Source organism: Patagioenas fasciata, chromosome 6, assembly GCF_037038585.1.
Source record: "Patagioenas fasciata isolate bPatFas1 chromosome 6, bPatFas1.hap1, whole genome shotgun sequence".
Lineage (NCBI taxonomy): Eukaryota > Metazoa > Chordata > Aves > Columbiformes > Columbidae > Patagioenas > Patagioenas fasciata.
The window spans coordinates 35517554-35535983 of NC_092525.1; the positions used below are offsets into that span (position 1 = coordinate 35517554).

The following is an 18430-nucleotide window of genomic DNA, read 5'->3' on the forward strand; positions in this document are numbered from 1 at the left end:
ATTAAATGAGATTACAAGAATTACTCATTTTAACTTTTTCTAGACTAAAAGGGAAAGGGGAACATATTGCCGGTGGTGATCAAAACTTCTTTTGAAACTCTCCATAAAAATATCTATTATTCCAGCCTACCCACCCATTAAGGAGGGAAGCATATTTGTTTCAAAGGTTTGGAATCGAGAGGTCTTTTATTACAAGATTTCATTTGTTTTCTGAATTAATTAGAAGATCTTCTCCATTCAGTCCCTGCACGCAGTAACGTGTAGGCCATACCCGGAGCATGAGTGCAGTAGAAAGGGCTTTCTAAATCCCCCTCACAGAGAGGAGACATAAGAAACCACGCAAGAGTGCCTGTCATAAAAGGTCACTTTTTTTTTCCCTCGGAACAAACCATTAATCAATAGAGTGTAATTGTCCGAGCTCTCGCAAGGGCTCTGCAGCGAAGGGACCTTGTTTCTCACTCGCATAATTACAAAACAGCAAAAGTTCAGAAACATAACCCAAATCCACCTCCCCATTTTACCCCTTTACAATTCCCACTGCCCTTTGGGCCTCTGCTTGGAAGCAAATGGAAGACAAGCTGAAGTTTTCTCAATTGAGCCGGAGCTAAGAAACCTTTGATATGCTAATACCCTCCTTCAAACGGTAAGAATTCACACTTGCATTAATTCAAACAATTTGTGCAGAATGATGCGAAATGGCACCTCTTTTCGTGGCAAGCAACAAAAGGAGGGAGCCGGAGCGTCTGAGGAAACCAAACAGCAGAACATTTGTTCCGCAGGACCCCTTCCGTGGCGCGCAGGGGCATTTCTGTGCAAAGAAAAACACACCTGAGCACCAGCAGCTCGCTTTACTTTCTGACAAACCGCGTTCAAACCCCAGCAGGGCTAGCACAGACTAACAACAAGATGTTATTTTTAGAGCCAGACACAGCAACGGTGCCTCATGACACACTCTGTTTTCTGTCTCCAGATGGCCCCAGATTTCTACATGTGAAAATAAATAGAAATATATATTAAAAAAAAAAAAAAAAAAGTTGCTCTCACTCCACCGTCGACAAAGGGTAATTTATTCCTTTTCTCAAAGCCCCCCACTCCCCCCCCCGCGCCCCGCACGCACGGGCTGGTGCACGGACGCTCGGTTGAGTTACAAAAATAAACCCGCAACAGGTAATTATTTACCGCACGGATGCAACTTTCCCCGCTGCGCGATGCGCGCCGGGGAGCGCGGCGCCACGGCGGGGCCTGCTCCGCGGGCCGACCCCCGGCCCCGCAGCCCCCGCGGCGGGGCGGACACCGGGCGGGGGCTGCGGGGACCCGGTGCGGCTGCCGCAGGCCCCTCCGCGGGGCCGGGGGGAGCGGGGGATGCCCGGCTCCGCGCGGGCGGAGAGCGGCCGTGCGGGGCAGCGGCGCCGCCGCGCTGTTCGCACCCAACGGCCGCGGCGGCCTCACGGAGGGGGCACGTTCCTGCTCCGGCAGGCGGGGCGGCGGACCCGCGGGAGTGCGGAGCGGGGTGGGGGGGGTGGGGGCAGCGGCCTTGGGCACCGGCCGGCGAGGTGTTTCCCCACGGCCAGAAGCGGGGAGCAGACGCCGAAAGACACGAGCGGCGAGGCTGCAGCGCGGGGGGCTCCGCTTACCTCTGTCTGGGCGCCGAGGGCGGGCCGGGATCTGTCGCCCCGCCGGGACCCGCCAGCCGGGTCACCCCGCCGAGCGCGGGGCTGAGGGGGCGCGCGGCGGAGTTAGTCCGGGGCTCGCGGCGGGCGGGGAGCGCGAGGCGGCCGCGCTGCGGCTCGGCGGGCGGGGAGCGCGGAGCAAACGCGGCTTCTCTTTCCTCCACGCAGCCAACCGGGAGGCTTCTCCGCGGCTAAGTCAACATTTTCCTGCAGTTTCCGACACTCCGCTCCGCATGAACCGTATCACACAGCCAGGCTCCCGCACGCACGCACAAAAAAAATTAAATTAAATTTAAAAGAAAACACGAAATGGAGGGGAGGACAGGCGCAGCGCGTGTGCCCAGCCTTTGGAGTCCGTTCTGTGCAGCGATTAGGAGACGGGAAGCAGAGGCGATGCCAGCAGCAGGAGTAGGGGGGAACAACTCGAGAATGTTACAATGGACCCCCCCTCCTCTGTGTCTCTGTAGCTCGCACCGACCGGATTTACATCTCCCGGGATGACATTCTGGCCTTTGGCGGGGTGCGGGTCCGGCCCCTCCTCGGATTTTGTCCTCTTCCTCCGGTGCTGCTGCCCCGCCAGCGACTGGAGACTGGGCGCCGGGCGCTGAGCTAGTAACGCGCGCAGCAATGGGGAAAACGCAATACATACACACACAGAAAAAAAAAAATCCCAATGAATTGTATCGCAGCCTTTTTGCTCATGCACCTCTCCGTGTGTGACTGGGGACTGCGAAGTCCTGACACAGACTCTCCGCCGGCTCTGAACTGGAGTCACCTCCAGCCTCCTCCCCCTCCAATCTCCACCCCCTCTCCCTCCGCTCCCCACCCCTGGGCTCAGCTAATCATATAAACATATTATCACGTAGAGCAGCACCGGCGAAGGACGAAAATCTCTCCCCGCTTTTTTTTCCCTCTTCTTCCCCCCGCCCCTGCCTTTCTCCCAGCTGAGGGGGGTGAAGGCTAATAACAAGCGCCTGGCCGCTCGGCACTAAAGGCCGAGCATATCAGCTGCGCGCCAGAGCTGCCCACTCTCCACCCCACAGCCGCGGCTGCCGAGGGGCGCGCACCGCCGCGGAGCCGCCCGCCCGCTCGCCGCCGCGGAGCCGCTGGGCGCCCCTGCCCGGCGCCTCGGGCCCCGGCGTTTCCCCGGGCCTGGGGCCTCGGGCCTGCCACCGCCCCCTCTCCCTTCCCCGGCGGCTGCTGGCGCGCTGCAGGCCGGCAGGCGTCTCCGCGGCACTTTCTCCTTGGCCGTATCCTCCAGCGCGCCCGCGTACACAAACTTGTGCGGCCGGCCCTGCTCAGGTGCTGCGCGGAGAGGGGCCGCCCGGGCCAACTCGCTGCACCACTGTGTGTGTTCCCCTGCTCCCCGTCTGAACGCAAAAATAATTCACCGGGCTGGGCGACTGGCGAGCGAGGGCAGCCGAGGAGCGGGAAGAGGGGGATAGCAGCAGCCCGATGCTTTCGCGGCTCTTTTGGCCCCTTCATTTCCTCGCACTGCAGCTGCCCGGCTCTTGCCCGCCGAGCGCGGCTCCTTTCACCGCTCCGCCCGCACCAGCCGTCAGGAACGGCGCTGGGAAGCACAGCGATACGTTCGTTGGGGAAAACATGTCAGGACAGGGTAAACAGCACTTGGAAACGATTCAAAGGATACTAACTTGACTCATTCCTGCGCTCAGATACAAAGCGCAGTGTGGAAGCCCTGTTGCCTTCTTTCCAAAAATCCGCTCTTAGAAACCCGGGGTGGGTGGTAGTTCTGTTTGTTGGTTTTTTGTTTTTTTCTTCCTCTGTATTGATGCAAAATACAGAGGATCCGCTCTGCCCCTTCAAGATGTACGTGAACCATTCGCAGCTCTCAAGGTCAGGGAGAAGCAGCCGGGCATTAGGCAGGGCTGGTTCCAGCGCACAGCGCGGCGTGGCCGGCGCCCGGGGGACCCGCGGGGGACCAGGGCCGCTGGCAGCGCCCGGGGCGCTTCCCGCCGGCGCCGCGCTCGGCGGGGGCTGCGCTGAGGTAGCGCGGGGCTGCGGGGGCCGTAGGGAAAAGCTGAGGAACAGCCACAGATCAAAGCAGCACAGACCTGTCCTGCTAACGCCCCTTTCCCCGTTGGCTGGGTTTTTTTCTTCTCGCCATTCCTTCCCTTTTCTGGCCGCAGCAGGGAAATGACACCGTCTTAATGGAGTCTACCCACAGAACCGCGTGCGCAAGACAGGACCACTCCGGGCTTGATCAACTCTTTTAGGACCAAAGCATATTCACAATTCCGCTTAGAACACCCACACCAGGAAATCAGGATCATTACCATTGTAATTGGTAATGATTTATTTTTTAACTTAATTATTTTGACTTCCCGGCATACCTGTGCGATTAGTGTTCCTGTTTATAAAACTGTAACGTGAATTAGAAGAAACGTGACATGTTCAGTAGGAAGCGGGATCTTTAAGACCTTGCAACCTGAGGTAGTAGGAATGAGAGAGCTGGTCCAGGGGTCTCCAAAACCACATTAAACTTTCAACAGTGCTTGCAATAATCCCAGGGATTAGAATCTAAAAATCACTGAAATATGGGCAGGCCATGGCCAGGCTGACCTTCCTCAGCTCACAGTACCTGCCCAGGAGACTGGGAAGAGCAGTCCCAGGCTTTTAGGACCAAAGAAGGAATTCTGCCATAGCGAGCAGTGCAAAAAATCTGCAAATTGCCTCAAAACCAATCTCAGCATGGGAGGATAGTTTGATAGTTTTGTACCCACTATCTATGATTAAAAGTTAAAAGTATGAATTAACGTGAGAGCAAAATGTAGCAAAAGAGGAAAGTCTCAATTTTCCCCATCTTTTGGGTCCTCTGTGTCTCCCTAGTGTAGCTGACTGCCCATTCTTGCTGAAAATATCCTTATAAGTATCTGTATAAACCCTAAATAACCCCTTATGCATTTCTAATGGTATTAAATCATACACGCATTTTACTGGTTTTTATTAGAAACTGATTTTCACTGGAAGGGTTGGATGCATCTGTTATGGAAACATGCTTAAAAAGAAGGTCATAGAAATATAAAGATACACATATTGACTGGCTGTCATTTCACCAGAGTTTTAAAACATATCCTTAACAAATCCTACTCTTTTTTTGGTCAAATTAATGTAGTTGCAGAAAAGCAGTGATAACCCTGTCCTAACAGTCTTTTGCTTAGTTGATGAGAGCAGGATTTAGCCAGAAAACAGTCAAGAATACAACAATCACGTGGGGTAGGTGGTTTTCCTTTGAGATGACATGAAACACAGGAGTTCTTCGATTTGGGGCAAGAAGTCTATTGGTTTCTCTATTTTTTTTTTTTTTTTTTTCATCACAAGAAGATTCAAAAGAACTGCAGAACTGGGCCTTGTGTTAATATTTGGTGAAGTCCAAGTGAATTCACCTACATGGATTCAACTGCAGGACTGAACTTTGTTTACTCCCTTTTCATCAAAAATTTCTGGAATCATGTTTCTTTCTACATGCAGGAATGGAGTTTTACAACTCTAAGTTTTACAACTCTTTGGTTGTAAAACTGAGTTTTAAACAATCGGTGAAAATGCAGACAGAAACCTTTCAGCATTTGTGTTGAAAACACATGTTTCCATTAATTCTCATTTAATCTGGATTAAGATATAAGAATACCTGGCAGAGGTGTATATTGCTTTGGCAAGTATGATATTATTATTCAAGTGGTTAATTTTACTTCACGTGAATCAGCATCTGTTTCTTTAAAATAGGAAAACTGTACATGCATTTATCCATGGAACACTTGAATCTGATCCTTTAGTTTTTACTGAGCCACAGTTATTGATAGATTTGAATATTAATAGACAAGAAGGAATTAAACCAAATCAAGTTTCTTTTCACCATAAAACCTGCCTACGATTTGCTTTTTGCTATATCCCTATAAAATATATATCTCGTTCCATATAGACACCACAAGTAAGTGCAGACAAGGAAATTTTGCTTAAAATCTTGCTTTGCTGGAACAGTGCAAAATACCTAGCTTGAAAACATTACAAGAAATGTTATAATCTTGGCTAAATAATTGAGTAATATTTTATTTGCCCCTTTTACTGTTAAAGTTTTCATGTTAAGCTGTATATTCTGTGTATAGTGCTCTTGAATCACTTTGATGAACCTGCTTCATCATGTCCTTGAAAAACTAAAAGCAAATTCATTGTAATTTTAAAAATAATTACAAGAACTGTGTATCCCTTGGCATTTCTGGGGAAATTTTCCCCCGTGACAGGACTATATGTGGGATAGTAACAACTGGAAAAAATTTATCTGTCAGCTGTGTGCTTCAAGGAGGTGCATCTGAGACAGATGTTTTAACTTGCGGCAAAAAAATAGCCAAATTATGATGTCTGCAATATGATCTTGTAGGCTGCGCTAGAGGTTTTTTGCCGTAGAATTGCAGCTTACATCTACTTGTTATTGAAAAGGTTAAATTAAAGTGTTTTAATATCTTGATAAATAATATTTTGTATTGCCCTAAGTGTCAGTTCCCCTATGAGAAATGGTTTACAGAGATTTTATGCAACCTGGTTTTTTATTACTGGAGTTTTATGACTGAACTTTAAATACTAGCGACTGACATTTCCTCCTATATGTGTGTACTCCTGTGAATAACGTATCAATGAACTTCTAATTAGATGTAATGTTAGCAAAGACTGACAGAAGAGGTTGTATACATGTAGTGCAGTAGCTCCAGCTAAAATTGCCATAATATAAAGACACAGTTTAATTGGTATAATGTAAAGATGTGTTTTTCCATGGTACCTGGAAAAGTACAAACCATTACATGATTTTACCATTTTGACACAAAACTAAAAAGGCAAGATTTTGTTTGTTTATTTTGGAAAATCCCCAATTAATTTTCCAGACAAATTTAAATAAATAAAGTGTGAATGATACAACCCATAAGAGGAAATATCCAATGTATTGTCTCAAAAGTTTGGAAATATATCTTGACAATTACCAGTCATTTAAACAAAGTAATTGATTTTAGTGTCACTTGGGAAAAAATGAAACCCATCAATAAAATCAGAGATTTCTGCAGCTGTTCCTAACAAATAAATGTAATATGATTTTGCATTTTACATAGTTTACTTCAGTAATCAATTTTAATGACTCATAATCTATATCATTATTTAAGAAATGACAAAATCATTTACTTACTCATAACACTTGCTAATTGTTTTTAAAAATAATTTCTACACATGCCTAAGGAAACACCCATTTCCATTTGCTTTGTGTTAAATCAACATCTAACAACTCATGGTGATTTCATTCAAAGAAAACAGAAGGAACACATTAGCTATGTGGTTAAAGAGATTGATGGGCTTCAAACATTTTAACCATGGATGTTTTTTTCCAACTGTAGAAACTCATGTTTTTAATTTAAATAGCTTCAAGAAAATGAAGATCATTTCATTCAACAAAGCTGTTGTTTCTTGTTTCTTAGACAGAAATTAATTTAATTTTGTTTAATTAAGTAATATTAGAAACAACCTTGTTCAGAGAAAATGCAGCTATGAAACAAAAGCATGTGTATGCCACATTAACTAGGTATTCTATAACAGAATTTTTGTATCTCGTTAATGAATTATAAGAGATCAATATGATTTTTACCAGTGAATTTAGATGCAGGTTTTTATGGTCATGCTAAGACATCGCAGTTGCCTCTCCACTCTCTGAAAAGTAAATCTGGGGGAGCGATGGAGCTCAGTGTTATTGGAGAAGTAGATTCCTTACTTTGGGCTTTGAGTATTTATGGTTGGTGGAGAAAAGTTTACTGTTTAATGCTGCAGGCATATATAAAGGGCAAAGAGTTTTCAAGATTGAGCTGTTAGGAGTCACATAGCAGAACAGATTTTAAAAGAGGTGAGTACAATTCCCTGTTTTCATATTAAAAGCTCAGCACAGAGGCTGAAACGATCATACCAGGAAAGGAACTGCAGTGCGAAGCTTTTGGGGAAAGAGATATGTCACGAGGTCCCAATTCTCCAAATACTTTCGCACATTTCTAGGTTCCCTTTCCTCTAACTGCTATATCTACATAGGCATTACTTCTGCATTTGGGCAGCAAGTAATGTTTTTTAAGGAAAGAAGCAGGGCCCAAGAGAACAGTAAGAAACTGAATAGATTTTTCTATTTAAAATGAAAGTAATTTTGCCTGGCAGGTGGGGAGCTCCTTTTCTTCCCCCCCACCCCCCTTGCACAGCTATATTACACAGTTTGCTATGACTTTACTACATCTCTGTATCTCTTTCACTCAGTAGTTTGTAGCTGGCGAAGTACCCTATATCTCAGACTGGCATGTGTGGAGGTCACTGCGTATTCTCACCGCCTCCTCACCTCTTGCTACACTACTGCTTCATGTAACAGAAAGGGAAGATTTGAAAATGAAGGGGAGAAGGACTGAATGTCATATACTAAACCACTATTCCTGTTATGATTTGCTTTATCAAACTCCACTTGCAGATCTAGAACTTACTCTCATTACAGAAGGCTTTTAAAAATAATATTACCTAGGTTACTGGCCACTTTTCTGTTACTTGTGTGTCACAAAATGAAAGGCGATGCAAAAAAAGATGAACAAGGAATGCAAAATTCAAAGGCAAACCATTATATTTGCAAGTACAAATCCATCAAGGCTTTTGTCTTCTTACCCCGGTACTTAATGCAATCATCCTAGGCACTATTTAAGTCCATATTGTTGATGACATAGGCCAAGATTTGAAGATATATTAATCTTTATCTGCACAGCTCTACAAACCCATAAAGATTTGGATGCCTGCATGGGGGGTAAGGTTAAATTTACTTTCTCGAGAAGTTATGGGATAAAATACAGCAAATTCTTGGACCACAGACCAGAACTCGGGCCTTGCCAGGCCAGTTGACTGCCCACATCATCAAGCTACAGAGTCATGTTCCTTTTGGTGCTCTCACTTTCTAGTCCAGTGAATCATGAATCGTTTTCTGCCTGGTGCGTAATTTTAACTTCCAATCAGGCTGTGGGTTAGAGAACTGTTTAACTGGGGAGAGAGACACATTTGAACCCCTTCAGGGCGAGGAGAGAAATGGTCCTGTTTCACACCTTGCATAAGTCTCTAACTGTGGGTTGTAGAATAAAGCTACACCTTTAAAAGAAAGTGGTGATTACCCCTGGGTTTAGTGACAGGCTGACTGTGTTGGTGGGTGTCAGGTGCTCTTAGAGTGTGACTGTCACCTTAACTGCTCAGCTTTGTGTTACAGACAACCTTGGCAATGATGTAGGTGTGGAGCTCCCTAGTCCGGTTTATCTTGACTGCAGCAATATTTGGCATGATGAGCATTAGAGCTGTAGAAAAATTTAATGTAAAAACATCGAAGTACCTCATCCCCCCAATAGGCAGCACTGAAGCAGAGGGGCTTTTAAACTTAAGGGCTTAAATTCTTTCCACGTTTCTCTTTGGGAGTCTAGTTGGAATTCTGTACGATGCCTACATGAAAATCTAGTCCATAGTCACAATAATCAAGTTCAGAGATATGGTAATCAGTGATGAACAAGAAAGAACAGGGTGCTCACGATCAATCATGAACAGAAAAGAACCTCCCACTGGGACTTCTTCACCTCATGATTGCAACTTTCAAATTCTCTTATCAAAAGGCAGGGCATGAGAACCATATTTGCTTCCAAACTTGCATATTTCATTTCACATTTCACTGTGTGTCACCAGGTGTTATTCTGTAAGAACAAGGGTGGGGGATTTTTTGTTGTCTCCTTTTTTAATTCAGAATTTTGAATTGGTAGCTTTAATCAAGACAACGTACAAGTCGTGCTTTATGTACAGTTCATCTGGTTCTGCTTCTTGTTTCCCATGCCACTCTGGAAATGCTCATAACCTCAGTTGATTGGTTATACTTGCTTTGATTTTGTTTTGCGGTTTAAACCAAGGACTTGGTCCCTTATATATTTTTATAAGAATATATTTTTTCTCCTTGGTACTGATTGCCATTGAAATGCCGACAGTTATGTGATTGGCTCCCTCTGGAGTTGATACCAGAGATGCATCATGGATCACTGGTCAGAGAGCCTAGAAATGGCAGCAAATTCAGTCTCTCCCCCCTCCCCATCATCTCTGTACATGAGCCCTGCTTTGCAATCCATCTCAGCTGGCATGGGCAGAGCATGGAGAGGGAGACCCAGATTTGTTTCCAGCCTTACATCTTACAGTTCTCATTTTGTCATGTTTGTGTTACATCGCCAGGTGTAACTCTGCCAGCTGTAAGAACAGGCATTTTCCTTCACCGAAACTGCCTATAAAAGCCTCTGTTTCAGTAATGATTTGTTATACATTACGAACACCTGCAGCACATGGGAATTAATATCACTAAAGTATAGGGATCAAAGATATTCCACCTTTTTTCTTTAATTAAATGATCATTTGCTTCTGACAGACCTCGATGCTTTTGACAAATAGTATTTGAATCTGATTGAAGGTATGGTTACGCCTTTCTAAAACACTGCAGTCAAAGAATGATATTACTACCATGCTCCTGTTGCGAGGAACATCGATTGACTGCTTAGTACTACTGCTAATTATAAATATTAAAATATATTCAATAATTAATTAAGATGCTATTCCCTACCTCACTATGAGCACTGGCGGCTGTTTGTTGAATAATCAGCACCAAAATACGATCTTTTCATATTATATCTGGTAAATCATAGTACTGCACTTAATATATCATTAAGACAACAACACACTTAAGCTTTTATTGCATGCTTGGAAAGCAAAGTGAGAAATCTGTATGCATTTACACAGGAATGGGATAATTTCCTGCATATGTAACCACTGGGTCCCAGTGAAGAATAAACCACAAATTTGCATGGTACCTTTTAGGTGTCCAGTTCTACCTTTCTGTTTTCTCTTCCCGTCACCTCTCTATATGGCTACATTGGTTTAATTTGCTTTCTTTAGAATTTTTGTTGATAGTAAAATTAATGTGCAAATTCCTTATCAGTTGTATATATTAATATAATTCCCTCTCAAATACAGCTCATTGAAATTAGCACTGGTAAAAGGTGAGATACATATTCATACAGTTATTTACATAAATCCCATTCAGCTTTATGCACCCTAAGCTTTAATGCAAAGCATCTACTACCGCAGGTAATTTTAGCACAAGCAAACCAGCACATAAGTGACATCTGACTTCCTAAAGATTGGATGTCTTTTAACGAATAGATTATTTGAAGAGGTAAAAGTCTATGAGAAATGACATTGTCATTTTTATGAATAGAGATTTAATTTAATATTCTGCGTGTTTTAACTTTGCCACTTATGTGCAAGCCAGCTTTGAGTTTCCAAGGAATTTACTGGTGAAAATTTATCATCTCACAATCCATTATTGTAGTAAACCTTACAAATTAGATCTTTTATTACAGTGCTAAAGTTGGCAGACCAGCTCTATTCTGCCTTGCAACTGAATTCAACTACATTTTCAAAAAGATAAGTACATATATGGTAATACATTTGTTTCCTTTGTGGAAACTAGTGTCTTTACAACCAAACGCTCAAAACAGTGATGTATTTCTCCAATGAACCACACACAACTGGTTCTTTGCAAATTATACAAATTGTGCATGACGCCTAACTTATGATACAGTATAAGATAGTGTATTGATCTGTCAATAAACTCAACTTTTCAATGAGAACTGTGGTATGAAGCAACTTCAAGATAGTGTACATGCTAGTCCACATAGTAAGTCTTATCAAAATAACTATATACTGGGAATGGATTTATGCAGCATAACATTTTTATCAATTCTAGTGACAAGAATATTTTTAAAATCAGTTACAATATGCATATGGATTGGCAGATTATTCAATCAGATTACAGAATGCTAACTATAAGAAAAATCATTAGGTCATTATCTAGGTTTATGGAATTAAGGTATCATCTATTCCTTGTTGTGAAAGACATTTACTACTAAAAATATATACTGAAACCTACTATGTGCAGGTGCAGATTCTACTTAGCAATGCAGCTCTGTTGGTATAAGTGATCTTTTCCCTAGTAAACAGAGGAACTGCAAGGTCGTGAAGCAATGGTACATGTCTCTCAAAAATTATGCTTTACTGTATAGACTCGCAATTTTCATGTTTCCCTCAGCAGAATGCAGCAGCATATTGTGACTTATAGCAGTCTCTATTTTTCACAATTTTCCAGTTAATGAAAGTGATGTTTAAATACTCTGAAGTTAGATTATTAACTTCTACAAAATAGAAACAGATGTGTGTCTTAGTATGCCATTAAATTTATGATTTACATAGTATTCTTGAATACAGCTGAGCAGAGGCCAATGATTCTAATTTGCTCTAGATTTACAATAACCTGATCTGGTTTTTGTAAGTACTGAAACACTTTAAACAAAATTAGAAAGCCATTGTGCTTTGTGTGATTAAAGATGCAATTCCCTTTGGGGTAATGAGAAGAGTTAGAACATGTTTCTTTCTTTATGGATGTTTCTATTATAAACACAAGTACCATATATTATGTATTTTTGTTACTATTTCCTTGTTTTTAATTATAGAATAAACTGATAGAATTGTATTGGAGTTGCACTGAAACAATGCCAAAATCTAGCTAAAGAATGCACACAGAGGTTCATAAAAATCCTTAAAATTCTTCCAAGGGTCTTAAGGTCTTGTTAGAAAAATACAAGTTCCTTATAGTTTGTGGAGACCAAAACATCTCTCTGATTTAAAACTACACAATTGAAAAATTTAATTAAAAAGCTAACACGTCTCTCAGTTTACTAAACTATGTTAATGCACAAAATTTTACAGAACAAAGGTTCAGTGGATTCATAGCAATTTGCATCTGGAGATACGGATTTTCTGTATCTAATGGCAGAAATTCCAGCTAGAATTGAGTGTTACAGTTTAAAACATGATGTGTCTATGGTTAGATAACAGCTTGTGTTGTTGCTTCACTAAATACTGACTTTTTTTAAAAAGAGGCAGAATGAGATTAGATATGTCAGATACAAGCAAGTGGCATGTGAGAGGGGTATCTAGTAAATGAGTATTTAGGGCCTGATTCAAAGATTCTGAAAATCAGAAGTCAGGCCTATAAAGATGTGTGGATTCAAGGTTAGCTAGAAATCAGGTATTTCCAAATTTTAATCTATTACTCTGGAAAGGACTTTTTTTTTGGCCCAAACATATGTTATTTAGCATCGTAATTCACTTTTCACATGAAAAGTTGATGTAGCAATGAAGTGCAAGCATCTGTTTCATAGGGACTTTTTATAATAATTTTTAAGACTACCGCAACTATTCTTTGTATGTTGCCCCAACAATTCAAACAGATCTTTCTGAACCTGGAAGTACTGAACCAGGCCTTTAGTTTCCGTAGTACCCAGAAGAGAATATTATTTCATATACTGTGTTATTCATTTGCTATTTTTCATAATGCATATATGCTCAGTATTATATATTCATATTTAATCATACTACAATATATGTATTTATATTTATCTTTGCCTCTGATGAAATGTTTAATATTATTAATCCTTTCATTTTAATTATATATAATTAACTATCATTAAAACAGGAGCATTACCTTTTAATAAAAATTTAATCATACATTTACTCAAGCACGGGATCAAAATGCTACACACGGATGAGATGTCTTAAAAGTGATTGAATGCGTTTAATTTATTTGGTCACTCACTCTTCCAGTGCACTTAGAGATTGCCATTTGTGCTTCACTCAAGAGACCTCCAAGGGTAAGCTCCCGCACTCCTACCACGTTCTTTGACTTAGGATTACAGCATTAGATGGTTGTATTACCTGAGCCATGAGCACAGCCTGTGTGCTGCTCCAAATTCAGCTTTCAGCGTATGCTCAGTTACAGGTACTTCTGCATTTGACCAGGGATTGGTATAATGCAGCACAGGTAGAATTTTTGACCCAGGCACACTGATGTGCACATATTTCACTTTAAGAAAGGATGAGAATCACGATGGATTTTTTTCTGGAGGATCTGACAATGGCAACTGGAATGAAAAAGTGGTAGGAGAAAAATCTTCCATTATACATTGAGGCTGAGGTGCAGTTATAACTGGACTAGTTTTGTGGTTTCATCTGGACTTTCTGGGAAATGTTTCCATTAAACACATAATTACCCCTACAAGAAGCATTGGGCTGACAACAAGAGATTGGCAAACATAGTAACTAATTCAAGTTTAAGTTACGTCTAGGGAAGAGCTAATATTAGAGAATTGTTTGTTTCCATCTTGGAAAAAATAATATGGATATGGAATAAATTATTGGTAGGAATGAAAGGCATCAGGATATCAGAACCTCATATTTACTTTTCATGTGTAATTTAACATAAGCTGAGGCCCCACTTCTGCAAATGCACAGGTTTAGGTGAGCAAACGCTTGCTGAACCAGGACCATGTCTAAAAGTATTTATGCCTGTTAAATCTCATCAACAATATCAATTTAAAAATCGCAGATATTGGGAAATGTGTCATCTTACATTTTGTATTAAAACTGATAGTTTTGGAGAAGGAGTTTTTAATTGTTCTGGTAAATTCATACTAATTAATTGAGTCTGAAAGTATGGAATTGTGTTTGCAGCAAACTGTTGTTGAAGGAGCCCTGTGTGATTAACTTTGAGACTGGAGGTAAAAACTGCAGATGAGAATTCCATATGGCTGAGCACCTGAAAGAAAAGCTCACATTTTAATGACAGAGCATGGGATGGTCATTATAGGAATATATTGTATTGATAAAAAGGGAAAACACCTGGTCAACAAAGGTTTTGTAATGCTTTTTAATATTAGCTATTTTAAAGTCATATTAAGCTGTCGGAAGACTTTGCTTCATTATGAACACTCTGTTTCTTAAAGATGCTCAGTGAGTCTGGATGCACTTAGCATAAGTTATTTTCCAATCGACTCTGAGTTGCTCAGACCTACTTCGATTGAAGTCAACGGGGTTTTTTTTGTTTTCTGAAGAGAATTAAATCAAGTTTAATTTTTCTTCAAAAAGAAACTTAGTTTGATTTCCTAATTGTCAATTTTCTTCGAACAATTACTGTATGATGACATTTTTTAATAAATGAAAATCCAGTAAATTTTGTCATTCCTTATATTAAAGCCCACTCTAAAAACATTTGTCTGGTGCAGTTACTCAGCAACTCAGAATAAGTGGGAAGTTCAAAACTGTATTTATATTGGTTTTAAGCCTTCCTAATGTGATTTAAAATTACCTTATCCCAAAATACATTTAAATCTCAAAGGGAACTGTATTTTAAACGTTTCCGTGGCTGAGTGACTTCATACATCAGAAAAATATTAGCTAAAAATACAATGGACCCTTTTCTACACTTCTCTTTGTATTTCCTGGAGCTATTTCATATTAGTATTGACATGGGTAAGACAATTCAACAAACTTCAGAGTGATAATGAGGCCATTTTGCAAAAGGCTCTGTTGTTGAGCAATGAAGCTGTGGAAGGGCAGATATTGAATATTCAGTTCCTGCCATTCTGATCACTCTCTGTTGCATAAAACTCAGGTCAGAAAGTTTAAGTGTCTAAAATCTGTATACTGCCTCTTTTCAGAAAATACAAAACCAGAGGTTCTAGTAAAAATTTGTAGGAGAACTTTCCATCTTCTGACAAGGCATGTTCTACTTATGCAGAACCGGTCTTTGCTGAAGAGCTGCTGTCTTCATTATTTAATTTCTTTGTGGAGCTTACAGTCAACATGATCCCGTTGAGTTCTTTATTTAATATGTTTCAGAGCACAGGACACCTGCCGACTTCTTTAATAACGAGTTGTCCTCAGTTGGCTTATATGTGAAAACTGTGCAGCAGAGGCAAGTAAAGAATAACCTTAGACATTAAAACTGATTCCATTAAAAAATAAAATAAAACTATGTCCAGGCTCCACACCCGAAGTCCCTAAAATAAATTTGCAAGGGCTTTTCACAGCATGGAATCTAGGCCGATTCTTTTTTTAATTGAATTCTGTTCTGTTTAAGTGCAGCTCAGTGGAATTCAATTTCCATGTAGGCTCCCAGGAAAGAAATACATGCTAAGTATTTTTATTGCTAATGTTTTGGATTTAGTTTCTTAAGTATAATTTAGATTTGACTGTGGACAGAGTTGCTAGTTTTTACCATAACACAGTGCTCTAAGCTTGTCATCGGAGAAGAGACTCTCTAAAAAAGGATTGGCTAAAGCACAGAAGTTTCACCATGAATAAATTCTGGGGCTTTGTATTGTATTGGCAAGGCTCAAAGTTTACTTCTTTGTACAAACCCTATGAATCTGATGGAAAATCTCTATTCCCAATTCAACCTTTTTTTTTTTTTTTTCCCCACTTTAATATATTTTCCCTACTTTATTGGAAGCCTCTTTCCCACCTTGTTAGCAGAAGTATGAGGAAATACTCTTATAGATGATTCAGGGAAGCCCTACAGTCTCAGTCCTGCAATCCATGAGTGAAGAAACTCTGCTATGATCAATGAGTCCTCCTTCTGCTCTGCGTGTATGGTAACTAAAACAGAGAAACCAGACTTTTACCAATTAATTTATCTTAATTGCCTTTATTCTGCACTCCTTCACATGATTTCTCCCATAATTCTTTCACTTCTGCTGAAACACGCTTGATTTTACTACAGCCCACAAAACTCAGATATTGAATACAAAGTATCTAACAAATGAAAACTATACTGAGCTACTGTTAGCTCACACTCAGAGTGTTTCTCTTAATCAACAGAATTGTAAAGAAATGTTTTTTCCTTACAACTATAAAGAAAACTGTTGACTGATAAGGCAACATGTTAAAATAGATACGTTTTATTTTAATTTTTTAATGTTAATCCTTGATTTCAGACAAAGAAATACTCTGAGCCAGAGGTTCAGCTTTGTTAATTATTTCATGTTGCAATCAATAAATTAAGCAGTGCTTATCCAGGCTTGGTGCTATGTGGAGGATGTTCACCTGGTGAAGAAACATGTGCTCCCACCTCAGATTCTGTCACAAAATTTGGACCTAATCCAAAGTGCACCCAAATCAGTACTAGAAAACAGACTGTGCACTGCTCATATTTAAGTCTACTTCCCTTTTCTCTAGGAAGAAATGTCTCAATTTTCTATATTGTCTACTATATATAGGCTATAATATCATTATACCAGTCTATATTACATATTACATATTATTTTTGCCTATTTGTATTATACTGTCAAATAATCTTTAAATGGTGGGTGAACAGAATTATTTTTTAATTGTGTATTTTTTTATAGATAACCTTTTAAATACATGTATAAGGTTTATTAATACTTTTAAGTATGTCAGGAAATTAGGATATGGTAGAGATGTATGTCTTTTTAAAATCTGTCTTGCAACATCTTGCACACACAACCTCTTTTCAAATTCTGCTTATGAATAATCATTTGTACGTGTGTTTAAATAACATTTCAGTTTTCTGTAGACACAGTTCCTACTACATAACATATACCATTGCTAGTTTTGTAAATATGTTTTCACTGGTACTTCCAAGAACTGAGACGAACCAACAGCTAATCTGCAGGATGGTAGCGACCAGGACAGCCTGTGCATGACTATCAAAGGATTCAAATCAGGACTGATACCAGACAACACATAGTGCAAATGGCAAACCCAACCCAAAGAACTTCTGCAGCGCTACCTCCTTTTGAAGTTGCACAAGGTTTACTTTTCAGTCTCAGTGTTGCTCAGATGTCATGGGAATGGGGCAGAGGGGTGGCCGAGGAACCAACCCCAAACCCAGCAGAAACCTCCCAAGCTGACGCCCAGCGAACCACCCTGGTTTCAGTGGGGTGCAGGAATGGGTCTGTGGGGCCATTGCGCCCTGTAGCTGCCTGCAACTGCAATCCATCAGAAAGATGCTGGATGGATTTAGGTCTGGGAAATAACAGAGGCAAAAATATCTGTGAACACAGACTGGCTAGGAATTTCATTGGAACTCGGGTCTGATTTCACACCAAGTAGGAGCAGAAGTTGTGTAGGCAATGTGGAGCTGCCCAGGCTGCGGCAGGGCAGGCACCTGGGCCTTGCCCTTCTCACCAGCTCCATCAGGGCAACCTTCGGGAGGAACACTGTGCTCTCCAAAGATTTGTTGTTCTAGTTCATCTTATTTTATTGTAATTCTGTATGGTGCAGCTAAGCTGTTCACAAACAGATAAAATGATACGTATTTTTTCACTTCGGCTCGTGTCTCTTCTTCCTGTGCTCCATACAATTATTTTGTAGCGCATGAGGAAAAATGTTTATGTTCTAATTCAGTCTAAATAAAATGTTAAAAGGTGACAATCTCTTTAAGCATTACTGATCATTGCTTAGAAAACTATATTTTAAAATTGTGAAAACAAATGCTTTGACCTTGCGAGCTGTGGAAATATTTAAAAACAAATCTGCTATGCTTTTTTGGCTAATAGTTGTGATTTGCATAGTTGAACCTTGAATGCAGTCATAAATAGCTACAGAATCCAGCTTGGCATCATGCCCAGCAATGTTAGGGTGCCAGACAAAAAATCGGGTCAACCACTTACCAAGTAAGTCATTCTGTCTCAACAAGGTGATGTCTAACAAAGAAGCTACAAGGCTGAAGACAGATAACATATTCAGCTGCTGTTCAGAAAGACAAGAACTTTTCATTTATCCGGATAATCTACTGCTTGTAATCAGTACACTGA

General features: G+C 41.0%; 1 protein-coding gene across 17 annotated transcripts in view; it reads right to left on the reverse strand.

Annotated features, from left to right (window-relative positions):
* ADGRL2 (adhesion G protein-coupled receptor L2) overlaps positions 1 to 18430 on the reverse strand; it is a 386421-nt gene that overhangs the window by 154600 nt on the left and 213391 nt on the right. For 14 of the 17 annotated variants that reach the window (XM_065841983.2, XM_065841980.2, XM_071810514.1 and 11 more), the window contains exon 1: positions 1635 to 2423. The exons of 1 other annotated variant lie outside the window; for it this stretch is intronic. The gene's annotated coding sequence lies outside the window, so the exon portion shown is untranslated. Of the gene's footprint in view, positions 1 to 1634; positions 2425 to 18430 lie in introns of those variants that run through there. 2 more of the 17 variants (XM_071810505.1, XM_071810509.1) reach the window with 1 other exon arrangement.